Below are 12,427 nucleotides of genomic sequence, written 5' to 3' on the forward strand. Positions count from 1 at the left end.
GTTGATCCCTTTTATAATTCATTTGGTTTATTTTCGTTTGTAATCTTTAAACCGCAATAACCTTTCAAATGAAAACAAGTTTTTCATACCTAATTTGGAAAAAAGATTTATTTGATGTACATATTTGTAAATCGCTAGAAGTTTTCTGGGTTCCTACTTTTTAAATTAATGATGATTTTTGTTTACAAATGTAATGAGATAACATCTGTAATTAAATCAAATTATGAATACATTAATTTAAAACAACAATTATTCAATTGCCAAATTCAAACATGCAAGTGTGAATTATCGAATTCAAGTACGAACTATTGAATTTGAAAATTGAATTGCAAAAGTTTGAATTGACAAATTCAAATTGAAACTTGTTAATTGTCGGAGTATAATCTGACGTACCTTTCATAAACACTGAGCGTCGAATAGATAGCGATTAAATGCAAAAAGCGCGATAACCGGCGCGCGATAATTGTGGGAACCGCGTCGGTTACCGGCGGCGGCGCGGCGCGCGCGCAGCCCGTGCCGACAATTACTGTCTCTGGGATGTAGTACGGGAAATGTTTAGCGGTTTGAACCAGGCCATTTTTCTATCGACTTTCGATAGGTACCCTACAATAGACTGTGTCCTATTTGCAGGTTCACTTCTTGATGTAACTAAAGAAATTGTGGATTCGTTTTTTTACTTCGACAATTTGACGTGGCTGAAAGTACGAGAAATGTTGAGCGCGGTTGGAAACTTGTCACTTATTTCGTTGACTTAGAAATAAATGATTGTGATAGTGATTGTAGTAGCTTAATTAAAGTACCACTTTAATTAAACGCCTTAGGTTAAATAAATAGAAAACACATACTATTTAAATTTGCTATTATTAACGTTATTATATTTATGACTTACAAGGGCCTATAACTATAAAATTACAAATTAATTGTTAACTAAATATTATAATTTCTAACGAATGTTTTGCTTGGTAGTTATTGAAATGTAAACTTAGCACTATAAGTTTACTACCTATAATATTAAGACGTATGTATCCAATTTACATTTTGTTACCTCGCCTTGAAATAAAGAAAAAAAAGACGATTGTAAATTATTTAATTACTGTCGGGGATGCCAGTTGAAGCATGCCTAAGAAATAATAAAATACGTACTTATCACAACACACAATAACGCTAAGTCTAATTAAAGTATAAAATAATAAATAATGTTGAATAATTGCATCTTTTCATATCATTATTAGTCAAAAATAAAGAGCGAGTAATTAGTAACAATCACAATATGATAATATGCTACAGTAATTGATCAAAAGTATCTGTAGGTACCTACTAAAGGGTAGGGTTATCAAATAAATAAAAATCATTAGGTAGGTACTTAAAAATCGAGTCACGTTACATTTCACACATGAATTAAAAAAATATCTTCTCTATTTATAGTTACTCGTATAAACTAAAAATGCTTTGGGCCCGATTTGGATTTTGTAATAGACATCTATTAGATATCTTTTAGACATCGCCAAGATACGATAACGATATGTTTAAGATCTAACCTGTCAAATTTGACATTTCCGCCATTCTGGAGATACTCTTGAACGATTTCCAAAAGATATTACTTAGAGATCTAATTCACATCTAATATATCTAACACGATCTATCGTAAAAGTGACATTGGTTGCCCGAATTGCGATGCAAAAGAGAACTAGTTGAAATCTAAACTATAACGTATCTAGAATGGATCTAGTACGTGTCGTCTCTTGTGAATATCTTGAAGTTCGAATACGGCAGTTGATTTCTGTTATCAATTGGTGTATAATGAACAGAACATGTAAACGTACCTCGTCACAATAAGTCACCGCTAATCTCAATAAAACCACAAAACACCTGTTGCCTCTTAAAATCACCAGTATCATTTGACAATGGCGATTGTGTAGACATAAGCCCGGCTTTTTGCGATACAACCTTATCACAATCCACCCGTGGGAGTGGTTCCCAGGGAGACATTGTCTTGGCAGAATGCATTTTTATGCGATTTTTTACAATTATGTGCATAATGGTCAATTGTTCAATTGATAGGGTCAGCTAGGTTTATATTCGTACGACTGTCCTAGTTACTCGATGGCATAAGGTAACGTAACGTATTTTTATAGTTTCTCGCGTTTATTCGCCGATAGCCACCAATTAGTTTTATTTTCATTGATTCTTCTACATTTTTCCTTGTTTTTATTTTCTCATCATAAATCTTTGACTTTTCCTCTATAGCATCATGTGATCACATCATATTATGCGTCTATAGGTATGATCGCAGAAGACATTGTAACTGTGGTGTGCCAATAAAAAGTAGGTATTCTATTTATCTATTTATTCTTTACAAATTAATGTCTCAATTTTATTAAATTACGATCATTTAATTAAAACAAAAAAGTATTATCTCTAAAATATCATGTAGCTTTTAAAATTGTCAACAATACTCCGCACCAAAAATGTTTACCAAAGTATTTTATGGGCCACCCTGTATATGATATATATGACACCGAAGCATAAGGCTCGCATTCTTCTTAAGCTGTATAAAATGAGCTACAGGAAAGCATTTATCGGATACATCGGATTTGTCTATTTAGAAAATATACACAGTTTTCGGGTCTGAAATAAAACCACATACTTCCGATATAGTTTTAGCTCAGAATAAAATATAGGTACGAGAACAATTTCGAAATTAAGTTGATAATAAGTTTTTAAGTACCTACCTAATCCGTGAATCTATTTTATAAAATATAATAAAACACCCCTAAAGGATAAGTAACACGGAGGGATTATTATTTTAACAGTTAACTAGGTATATCCTTAAATTCCTACTATTACAGAAAGGATTAACGTTAATCTGGATCAAAATATTTAACGATCTATTTAATACTCTGATTTTGGTAATCCTACTTAAATTTTACGCAGATTATCCTATATAAGAGGATGAGTATTCCAGTAAGTTATGCTTCAGTAGTAGGTATTTAGGCTGTGTAGTGTTTTGTACTTTACAAACTTCTCTTACATTGAAACATTACTGTTAGATTTGTGATTAGCAAACATTAAGTTAGATTCGTGCTAAGAATGTCTTTTAAGAGGACATTTCAAGCAATCGTAATGTGAACGCAATGTTAGTTTAGCAAGGTGTCAATTTTTTTTTATCAACAGTTTACGATTTAAATTACAGTGCATGGACAATGTAAAACTAAGAAATTATGAAATCAATCAACGGTTAACAGTGCTGGCAGATTTACATGGATGGCGAAATTTATGTTATAAAAACATTGAGTTCTATACACCAATGTCATCAAATTATTCATATTTCAGTTTTTAGGGTTCCGTACCCAAAGGGTAAAAAACGGTACCCTATTATTACTAAGACTTCGCTGTCCTTGCGTCCGTCCGTCCGTCCGCCTGTCACCAGGCTGTATCTCATGAACCGCGATAGCTAGACAGTTGAAATTTTCACAAATGATGTATCTCTGTGGCCGCTATAAGAAAAAATACTATAAATAAAATAAAATAAATATTTAAGGGGGGCTCCCATACAACAAACACGATATTTTTGCTCTATTTTTTGTTGATGGTGCGGAACCCTCCATGCGCGAGTCCGACTCGCACTTGGCTGGTTTTTAAATACTAAGAGATTGAACTAATTTAGTTATATTTCAAATACATTACGTTGAAAATAAATATAAATACGCGGTATTAGGTAGCGCCGTTCGCGGCCCCGTTGATGTCTTTTACAGGGTGTATGAAACTTAGTTCCCGGTAAGCGGAAGAGGCAACAGGAGTGGTCATTTCTCCATACAAACGTACTCGACTGTTTCCTCCGTGGGTTTTGAAGCTAGAGCAATGATTTTTTCAACACAGATTAATATTGTCAATATATGTGTCGGACCGTTTTGCTTTTATTTAATATTTTAGTTTTTTAAGGCGCTAGAGCCCTTCAAAAATGGCCAAAATGGCCTAATTGACTATGCCGCAATGAGAGGCGTGGTATTCAAAACTGATATCAATTAGCCAAAAAAGCAAAACGGTCTGACACAGATAATTTCATAATCATTTAGATTTCCAAATTTGGTTACGATTGGTTAAGTTTTGGAGGAGGAAACAGTCGAGTACGAAACCTCGATTTATGAGAATTTATCGCATGATTTTTCGCCTTGTCCTTATCGCACTAGTTTTAGGAGCCGCTTCCGTTAGCGAGACGGGTATATTTACCTAAAATATTAAAATCTTAGCTCCTGTTTCGTCTTAATTTAAATTCAATCACATACTTATGTCACTGAAAAAAATCAGTTCGAATACAAATTAAGATTAAGGATTTTATTTTTCAATTTTAGTAAGCAGTGTGAATATATTCACATACACAAGAATATGTCATTATGGTTGTCGTAATTAATATGACTCACCTTTATAGTATCTTTGGCGCTAGATTAAAATAAGCTAATCGCAGCCGATGGACTCCTTAATTAAAATCCACAGACACTTCACCAATTTCCCAAAACAATTCAACGTCTTAAATCACTCGAAGACGACCCGCATCCGCGGTGCCTCAATTACGAATACTATCGGTTTCAAATGTCACAGTCCAGTCACTTTCACTGAAAACAAACAAATTCAGGCGGCGAATTTACAGGAGTGCGCTAACTGAAAACGCAAACACGGTCCACAGTTTAACAAAAACGAAATAATGTAGACGTTAAATTTTATGTAAAGTTCCGTAAAAGCTTACGAACGGCATTTTTGAATTTACGAATTCAATTCAAAAAAATTCAAATTTAATTCGCGCGCGTGTTGTCGGATCGGCGTGCGCGCACGAATGCCTCTGTAGGAGGATTCGGCGGGCCAAGCGAGAAGTGGGCGGGGCTTCTAACGCAACATCTATCGGTAGTTTATCTCCGTCGCTCGCGTGCCGGTGCGCTATTTGCGTCTCTCTCTCGTGCGTTATGGTGGGAGCGTGAACTTTGCCACTGCGCCCGCGATTAAAGATACGCGACGTTATAGATCGCGCGATTATCGTAATTCTATAGTTTAATGCGTTTACTTGTTTTTATGCGTGCAGCGGTATATTTGGAATAAATTAAAAATTCATCAAGTAAACCACAATACACATAAGTAACTTGTCAGGATACCGACACAAGTCGACAATATTTAGTTGATTATAATTAGAGATGCCCCGAATAGTGATTTTGACCGAATACCGAATATTCGGCCCTCTCTCGACCGAATACCGAATATTCGGCGACCGAATATTCGGCATGACATGCGAACATTTTGAGTCACAATTATTATGAAAACTGATCGCTAACAAAGCGCAACGTTAGATGACGTTAGCTAAGATATATTTTTATTGAACTGCATTAATGAATAGAGTCAAACAAAACGACTCATAATAAAAATAAAATGTTTTTGAATCAAGAAATGCTCAAAAAAGGGTCTTCGTATTTAACAACCTTCCAAGAACACATTCTAAATATAGGTACCTACATAGTTTTGGTTATTTTTATTGTGCAATTTTTCTTTTTAAATATGTGCAACAGATATTCGGTATTCGGCCGAATAGTAGGCAACATTCGGCCGAATACCGAATATTCGGCAAAGTGGCCGAATAGGCCGAATACCGAATAGTTGCCGAATATTCGTGGCATCTCTAATTAGGTATAATGTATGTTAGCTTATATAAATAAATTCGCTCTTTTATTTGTCCGAAAATGTGTCTCAAACATGTTGAATTTACTTATATTACTTTAGTTTACTTTATAAAAACATGTTCCTTTTCGCAGGAAGAGTAGGTTCCTTAATTTTCTTTTATACATGTATTATGAAAACTGGAAAATTTGTCTTTTTATTTTTCCTAAGTAGTTTTGCTTTAGTAGTTTCTAAGTAGTTTAGTTTCCTCTATGGCAACTCCATATACCTAATGAACCATAAATTAATAAATAGAGCCAGTATAAAATAATAGAGGAATTGTTTTTGATAACTACATATTTATGTATGTTATATATTTAGTTCGGTGCAAACAAACGGTGAACTAATGGAGCGTATCTATTTTGATACAACGATATATTCCAAAAGTTAGTACCTTTCCCAGTTAGTATACTTTCATATAATTTTCTTAAAAAAAAACTCTTTTAGCCAGCAATGTATCATACCTACTTTTTATTCAAAACGTCGCACTTAGGTACGGATGTGACGTCACAACACTGACGTCACAACACAATACTGTGAGTGTTGACTTTATAGTTTATACACAATAGATTGCCACTCGATTTTTGTCTAAATTTAACAAAATTCCTACCTAGTAATGGCTCAATAAAAATACTTTGCTAATCTTTCCATAGCCAGGCGTGGATCACTCCGCGATTTCGTCGCTTTGCTACAGGTAGATAAAAGTACATCCGTTCCGGCCCCAATTTTGGGGAAAGCCATAAGCAGCGCGTGGTGCTGTCGCCACCTAGCGGCCATATCTGTGCTGATCGTAACAGACGCGTTTTTTTAGAGAGTGAGTCTTCTGTACTTAGTACTATTATTTATTCTGTGCCATAGCACTAAAACCTCATAGTAATTGCTCCTAAAATACCGATCACCTTTAACTAAACCTTAAGAAAATTATATTTTGATGAACATCTGCTAAACTAAAAGCAATACCTTACGCACATTTCTGACCTAAATAAGTTAACAGTCCTTAAGTTAAAAAAACGTAAGGTGCTTCCTTAGCAATAGAAGACCATTAAAAAAGGTTGACTAAAAAGGTAGATACTAAACTATTTCAAAATCATAAAACTGTTACTTACGCAACTATGCCGTCCGGACTCCGGTAATAAAACTTTCTTTGCCGGTGGAAACGGGACTTTTGCAAAGTTTTTTAGTTATGACAGTCATTTGGATACAAAGACGTAAATAAAGGTGTGTCAAATCCCTCCAATAGGCCTCCGCGTAGCTGACAAGGTTTTTCCTGATGCGTAGTAAGCTATATAGTACGTAAATAAAACTCGACACATGGAATCAGTGACAGAATGTATATCAGCCGAAGTTCTCAATACCTTTTTGACTAAAACAAACGGTCCACATATCACGGACAACATATTTCGGATATAGATATCACTGAAAGTTATTCTTTCTCCATAAATATACCCCGCGTTGAATATTCCATTTCCCGCTATGAAAAAGTTGTGATTGGCTACAATAAATAATTGTACATGTCAAATCTCTTGGGCGGCTTTGCAATATTTGACTTTGTCAACATTCGCGCAGTATCTACAGGTGAGGCACAATTCCCAAAGGAGCCATTTTTGAGCTCTAGTCATACTTCTAAAGTTATCACAATCAAAATACATTTTTAAACTCGACATAGTTCAAAACTATCTTCCAGACCGTCTTTGCTAAATGGCAGATATGACCACATCAGCGTAAAGTGTCATTCTGTGGAACTTGCTAACTATGTAAACAAACCGCCATATTGAAATTTTCGCTGAATGATGAATTTACTAGTGACTTTAGTTTACATAGTTAGCAAGTTCCATAGAATGATACTTTAGTTTCATGAATATTTGCATATTCCTCGAACGCATATCAACAATTTAATACAGGCATTGAAAGAAGTAAGAATATAAATACTTGAAGGTCAAAGGCGCACGAATGAAGATGAAAGCACATTGATGTAGATATACTTTGCGCGTTTTTTCATATTTTATCATCGTGGATAAAGTATTACTATTAATTAATTTATAATAAAACGACCTTATTAATTATGTCATTATATATTACGTGATATATGGAGGATTAATAAAGCTCCACTTTAACCAAGCAATGTACTTATTTGTGAGCTTTGAATTAAATCAACACTATAAAACTATAACTATATTAACATTAATACACTATACATATTCCAAGTTTAATTGAAGATCATGCAAAGTGAGCTAAGTGAGATCAAGTACATAAACTAGTATATAAGTGGAACTATATGGAAATGGAAGAGCATCTTTGATATATGAATCAATTTGCAGTACTCTGCTTATGATGTATTCAAGATAAGCTTAATAGTACAACTTTTCATTATCACCAGAGACTAGTAAATATTCAAGATGGACAACCTTCATTTAAACCTCGTTTTGCAATTATAAATTAAATGGCAGTAAGTTTATCTACAGCAAATGACTTAGTGTAAAAATAATATTTGTCATCTACAACACTGACTTACATATTTTATGATAAAAAAAACATGTATCGTCTTCATATGCACGATAAAAACTATCTTAGTGTACACATATGTAATTATTAGGTATCTATAGGCCTAACTATATGCCATAAGTCTAAGATTACACAAATGTAATATTCGGTTGAAATAAAAAACGGAATTAAAATCAATTTGTCTCCTAGCCTTTCTTCGTCATTGACTGAATTAGCCCAGTTTAATTGTAGATTAAACTAAATATTTATTTCATTAGATACAATATAATTTAAGTATGCATGTACAAAAGTTAAGAAACTAAAACCCGTTCTGAGCCATGCTGGGTCCAATTGTAGATAAATAAATCTTTAACCCTTCGTGTGATACTGTATAATGTAGGCCGTTCAAAACACTAACTTAATACTGACATACCTACATAAGTTGAATGTAGGGTTGCACTGATCAGTGCTAAAGCATACCTAAGGTAGTTGTAAACATAGGCGTCCACACAACTAATCACAAATCTTCATTTTAACATTAGTTAAAACGAAACTATTTATCGCCTTGACTGTTCAATAAAATCAATACTAATTTTACGGTAAAAATAAAAACTTAAAACATTTGCACAATCTAAAAAAACCCTGCAAAGGGACCGACATAGGCGCCGACGAATTCATAGAAAAGAAATTTGCACAAACTGTTATGAGAGCAAGAATTGCAAGAGCAAATATTGTAATTGTTTTATTGCTGGACAGTTAACTGTTTTAAACGTCCGTTACCCCACGTCAGTAACAAAAGCTTTTTTATCTGAGCACGGGTCGTGTTGAGAAAGATTTTCGGACTTTTCGGTTCTTGTTTAGTAACAGTTTAATAGTTAAAAATAACGGTGTGTAAGATTTGTTTTTTATTTGAGCACGGGTCGTGTTGAGAAAGGTTTTCGGTTCTTGTTTAGTAACAGTTTAATAGTAAAAAATAACAGTGTTTAAGATTTGCTTTTGGTATTCGCTCTGGTACTTTAATACAGACGTCAAATATTGATTGTTCTTTTATTTTATAAAAATTCATAATCTGACAAGGCACCTGATAATCTGACAAGCTTATTTGAAAGCTGTTTATCGCTAAGACTTTCATTTTATTTTTGTTATCACTGTAATTTATTGAAATGAAATAAAATTCGCACTTAATAATAACCACCACTCAATTAAACCACCACACAGAATCATGGTACAATACTTTACAAAGATAGGAGTACTTATGTAGATAGATAATAGATAAGTATGTATAATTATTACGTAATCCAACAAGTTCCTTAAATAAATATAAAGATTGAGTCTTCAAATGATTTAAATTTCAAAAACTTGTTCCACATATAAATCTAGAGCCGAACTAGTTCATCGTTCCCATCGAAAAAAACTCAAACAACAAAAATAATCACTCTCTAATAGAAACGACATTTTTTACCCAAAATAAATCTTTTAAATGTATAAATCTCTGGTCGGAGATTAGATCTACGTCTCAATATGGTGGATTTATCGGTGCGACTGTACGCCGGTATTTATTGGTGCGACTGTACCTAAATACGTCGGTGTACGAGATAATAGTATTGAGTAACGGGTATTATATTTATTTGTAATTTTTGAGGTGAAGCACGATCCGTTTTATAACGAGAGGGACCTTCTGAGTAGTTGTAAAGGTACATATACAGTGTGTAAATCCAATACGGGCGAATATTTAAACGGTGGTTAGCATAGGACCTAAAAAGTATATAGAGATAGATTTTACTTAGAAATGCATTGAAAATTTTAACCATACAAAATAATTCGGCCCGCAATGTAATACACCACACAAGTTACGGGATACGAGCTTTTTAAAGTAACTGTCAACGCTTGTTGGCAGTTACTATAAAAAGCTCGTATCTAGTAATGTCATGTCATCTTCTGTTTCTTAATGTTTGCAGTACATTGCTGCTCGGTACATGTGGAAAAAATTAATCACGGGGTCATAATTAAGTGTAACTTAAAAAAACATTTTAATTAATGATAAGACGGGTAAATTCTATATCTGGTTTAATTTATTGCCCGTATTAGACTTACACACTGTATAGATTTAGTTAGAATATGAGCTAGTGTCCTACTGTTAGATTATTATCACGATTTATCTGTTAGCCATATGGAATTATGGATAAATAAAAACCATGTGACGAGAAGGGCATAATGTAGAAACGCGGAGGGTTGTAAGAGGATACGAAAAAGATGAATATGATGAATATGTGAGAGATGAGAACACAAAGGGAGTGATAATGTGACGGCATAAAAAAAAGAACATAACGGAATAGAAACAATCAAAATAATGACGATCCGTTGGCCAAACTACAATAAAGGACTGGCAAAGACGTAACCATCGAAGATCATGTACAGTCGCCATCAGATATATCGGAGCGGCCAAGGTGCTCACAAATATCTGAACACGCCTCTATTGTCAAGGCGTTAGGGTGCGTGTTCAAATATTTTTGAGCACCTTGGCCGCTCCGATATATCTGATGGCGACTGTACTTATGGTTAAGTACTAAGGTACTTAACGGTATAATATATGTATGTATAGGTACACAAGTATGAAATAGGAATAGGCGGCACAACAGTTTTAAACTCCAGTGTGACAAATAAACTAATGACGATAGAATTGGACGATGTATTTCTTCATAATACGAGAATATTTGGAATAATATTTTTATTAGGTACAGTCATCAGTAGAAGTTGCTAAGTAGGTCTGGTGCTTCAAAACATGATCTTGACGCGACTTTATTGTTAAGATAATAAGAGCGTGTCAAGGTAATTTTGAACACCTCGCCCGCTTAGCAACTTCTGCGGCTGACTGTAACTGTACATGTTTCTTGCTTTTAGTAGCTTTAGTTTTTAACTGTCAGCTTTATGGTCTAAGCAATAGAATTCAATAAAAAAACATCATGCAAGCGGTTAAGGAACCCTTCCAGTGGATCCCTAGCAGCAGCCTCCGAGCATGTAAATTAACACGTCTCGTGAGATACGGGGCCCGGGACGTTTAGTGCTTGTTAAGCCGACACCGCACTTTGGGCGATTTATTAATATGACCCTTTTTGATACATTGCCCGCTGCTACTGCGGGATGATCTAATAATTTTATGGTAAAAATATGTTTACGTATTTCTTGGCCATATTTTATTTGTAGTTTACAATACATACCTAACTAACTTTAACTTGAATGAATATTGTGTCTGTATAGATGTCATAAGAGATACTTAATCCCTTTTTATGCAGTTAGTATATCAATCGAAAGAAATCCACTGCTGGGCAAAGGCTATCCCTACGATATTCACAATGACTATAGGTATATACAATGACCCAGCATTGCAACTCACATTCAATTCCACGATTTTCCAGGGGCCCGTTTCTCAAAGCTTGCAACTTGTAATACAAGCGGATGTCACTTTTTGACAGCTTTTGTTAGAAAACTTCCACTTGTATTACAAGTTACAAGCTTTTGAGAAACGGGCCCCAGGATTCAAAAACAATTTTTCTTATCTTACAAATAATTTCAGATTATTAGCTGATTACATTAAATTCTACTAAAATAATCTACTCGAAACATCTGCAATGTCTCAATACTTCATTCAAAGTTTAAATAACTGTAAAATCTACCGTTGGGATTAAACCACCCAGTTAGCTTATTACTATCCAAACCGCAGGGCAATAATCCTTCCTTTGTTTTCCATTAAAATATTTAGATCAAGAAATAATAGCAAGGAGAAAAAGATCAACTGTCTTTTGTCATCTTTTGTTTAACTTTAATCCTTATAGGGGAGAGTTTTGTACTAAAGATACAGTTAAGATGATTTATGATTGACTTTATTTCAATATGGTTTAAGTTTGAGATTTTATTTAAAGTTTTTTTGTGGTTTGGCAATGTTTTTGGAAGTTACAGGATATTAACCTAATAATCTAAAAAAAATCTGACGATAAAAGCGACCACCCCTGTGTAATTACATTTTTCTTTTCAACTCTTAGTCCAAATTTTAATAGTCATAAGAATGCCAACTGAGGAAGTAGAAACATAAGGAGGCCAAGGAAGTAGAAAAAGAAGGCCAAAGTATCAAAAACGTTTATACGTAATGTATATTTATTTAATAAGTATATACCTATACGAAAAAAAAATTTTTAAAATAATGTCAGTCTTGGTGATTAAATTCTTACAAAAGTGTATTATTTTCAAG

General features: G+C 33.9%; 1 protein-coding gene across 1 annotated transcript in view; it reads right to left on the minus strand.

The window, feature by feature from the left end:
* Positions 1 to 4,850, minus strand: part of LOC134652095 (knirps-related protein-like) — a 103,851-nt gene extending 99,001 nt beyond the window's left edge. Inside the window, exon 1 of the mRNA XM_063507260.1 lies at positions 4,422 to 4,850. The gene's annotated coding sequence lies outside the window, so the exon portion shown is untranslated. The remainder of the gene's footprint in view (positions 1 to 4,421) is intronic.
* Positions 4,851 to 12,427: the final 7,577 nt, after the last annotated feature.

The sequence above is a fragment of the Cydia amplana genome, chromosome 11, assembly GCF_948474715.1.
Source record: "Cydia amplana chromosome 11, ilCydAmpl1.1, whole genome shotgun sequence".
NCBI lineage: Eukaryota > Metazoa > Arthropoda > Insecta > Lepidoptera > Tortricidae > Cydia > Cydia amplana.